The 2,962-nt window shown below is 37.7% G+C and overlaps 1 protein-coding gene across 1 annotated transcript in view; it reads right to left on the reverse strand.

Annotated features, from left to right (window-relative positions):
• The window catches only part of LOC106881024 (coiled-coil domain-containing protein 63), a 20,894-nt gene that overhangs the window by 7,767 nt on the left and 10,165 nt on the right, over window positions 1–2,962 (reverse strand). The gene's annotated exons all lie outside the window — the stretch shown is intronic.

Raw genomic sequence — 2,962 nt, forward strand, 5'->3', positions numbered from 1 at the left:
CTCTCTCTCTCTCTCTCTCTCTCTCTCTCTCTCTCTCTCTCTCCCTCCCTCTCTTTCTCTCTCTCAACGTAAAACATCGGTGCCGTGTGGTTAACAAATTTGAATTTACTTCTCAACCTCTCACTTTTGGGTTCAGCAACGCTTTGTGAGGGAAATTTAGTAAATGGAAACTGTACAGAAGCCTGTCGTATCAGTTGTATATAGATAGACAGCCATATAGCTATTTTATATATGAGTACGTGTGTGTGTATAAATATATTACGTTATATATATATATGTGTGTGTGTACGTATATGTATATGTATGTATGTGCGTGTGTATGTATATATGTGTGTGTATGGATGGATGGATGGATGGATGGATGGATGGATGGATGGATACACTCTTTTAGCATTGAAAACTTTTTAAGCCTTTTTGTTTTGTTTTCTGGAACTGAAGTAATCGATTAAACCCATTTTAACCCATTTCTCAAAAAGGTCGCTGGTTTTGTGCCTAAATTAGAAACATCATCATCATCATCATCATCATCATCATCATCATCATCATCATCTTGTTTTCAAGCAAAGTAATATTTCCCCATGACCGGACATGTTTTCACGGAAGATTGGAAACAAAGGCCTCTGCTTGTATGATGGTGACATTCATTTACTACTGTTACGCGATGACATGGTAGGGAGACAGTAACACACACACACATACACACACACACACATACACACACACAATTATTTTTCTTGTTGTTGCTACTATTATTGTTATCAACGTTGTTGTTGTTGTTGTTGCTGCTGCTTCTGCTGTTGTTGTTATTGTTGTTGTTGTTACATATTTGTACTTTGGTGAAAAACGAACTTCTTTTTCGTCCACTCTCTCCACATCGTTAAATATCACCACGCTTTTCAGAAAATGAATTAATCATTCTATTTTTTTACATGTTTGTCTAGCATAAACCTATTCTGCAAGACAAATTAATTTCATTTAATTAATTTTACGATAAAACAGAATTTAATCTAACTCTCAGAACACTGTTTTGGTTCACTTTCACTTGCAATCATACGATGCCAACCAAATAATGCTCATCAAAAGCAAAAGAACACAAACATTTCTGCAAACCGTGGAGCAGAAATATTCAAACAAGTCAGCTTTGTAGTGAAACATACAAGATTTTTTCAAAAGAAATTCTTTGTTCTCTGAAAAGCATGATAGCTTATTGGATCATACTCTTTACTCTTTTACTTGTTTCAGTCATTTGACTGCGGCCATGCTGGAGCACCGCCTTTAGTCGAGCAAATCGACCCCAGGACTTATTCTTTGGAAGCCTAGTACTTATTCTATCGATCTCTTTTGCCGAACCGCTAAGTTACGGGGACGTAAACACACCACCATCGGTTGTCAAGCGATGGTGGGGGAACAAACACAGACACACAAACACACACACACATATATATATACATATATACGACGGGCTTCTTTCAGTTTCCGTCTACCAAATCCACTCACAAGGCTTTGGTCGGCCCGAGGCTATAGTTGAAGACACTTGCCCAAGGTGACACGCAGTGGGACTGAAACCGGAACCATGTGGTTGGTAAGCAAGCTACTTACCACACAGCCACTCCTGCGCCTATGTTTAAGATTTGTTCATCATCAACAACAAGAACAACAATACCAATAACATTGGTACGATCACAGAGACAGGAATGCTACCAAGCGAGAAATGCATGCTCAAAGATAGTTTTGCCCAATTTGCTTTCAGTATCAAATTTTAGATATGGACGTAGCACAATCCCAATCAGAGCTGTTGAAAAGCTATATTTAAAAGGGTTCAAATTCTTTGTCCAAATAATTCGGAAGAAGGTAATGAGAAGATTTAATTATCTGCGTTTACTAAGAGAAGAGCAGAAGTTTTCCTGTAGCTTCAAAAGCAAGTTAAAGGAGACTTTGGTAGATGTGGGGACTAGCATGTTTTACATTAAAAAAGGGTAAAGCCTACGTTACCATCTACCTGGCCTACAAAATCGAGGACGAGGTGTGGCACCAGGCAGATTTTACACTCGCGATTTTACGCTCATAATCTTGTGCCCTAGTATGTGAGGCGCACAAGAGTGACAATCAGGTATACGGAAAAGGATATTGACCGCATCACCTCGACGCCTTTGAGGTACAATATCGTAGGGTGTTAAGTAGATGAATAATGAAGAACGATGTAAGATCAGTAGGGGGTCAACATAGACTTATGGCTGCTCTTGATCCTTCAAGACTTCAGACCAATACTGGAGCTATGTTCAGTTGGGGTATGAGACTGATGGTGCAGAGCAAAATGTCCAGTTTCACAGTTGTGGTTGTAAGTACCAGCTTCCAACCCCTTTACCATTCCTCAGTCTTCAACCACTACCCTGATGGGTGCCATACAGTTATTTTTGTCTAATTTTGTTGTGTTTTGCATAACATTGTGTGCATGTATGTCATTATTCAGTTTATTTCAAGAATTCTTGCCAATAGAGAAAGAGCCGGTTTCTAACCTAGATCCAAGGCTCCTTCATTGCAATTTCAACATCAACAACAGGGTATTTTTGTTTTGTATGTATGTGTGTGTATGTATGTATGTATGTATGTGTGTATGTATGTATGTATGTATGTATGTATGTATGTATGTGTGTGTGTATGTATGTATGTATGTATGTATGTATGTATGTATGCGTGTGTATGTATGTATGTATGTATGTATTTTGTCACTTAGGGACAGCAAAGATTATCAGGAAGATTTTAAACACTTGAAAGACATCTGAAAACTTGTGGATACCTAAGGTTACTCGCTACCCACATAAATCCTATCAGGAATAAGACCGAACCTGAGCCAAACCAAAATAATAATAATAATAATAATAATAATAATAATAATAATAATAATAATAATAATAATGACGACGACGACAACAACAACAACAACAACAACAACAATAATAAT

This window comes from Octopus bimaculoides, chromosome 12, assembly GCF_001194135.2.
Source record: "Octopus bimaculoides isolate UCB-OBI-ISO-001 chromosome 12, ASM119413v2, whole genome shotgun sequence".
NCBI classification, from domain to species: domain Eukaryota; kingdom Metazoa; phylum Mollusca; class Cephalopoda; order Octopoda; family Octopodidae; genus Octopus; species Octopus bimaculoides.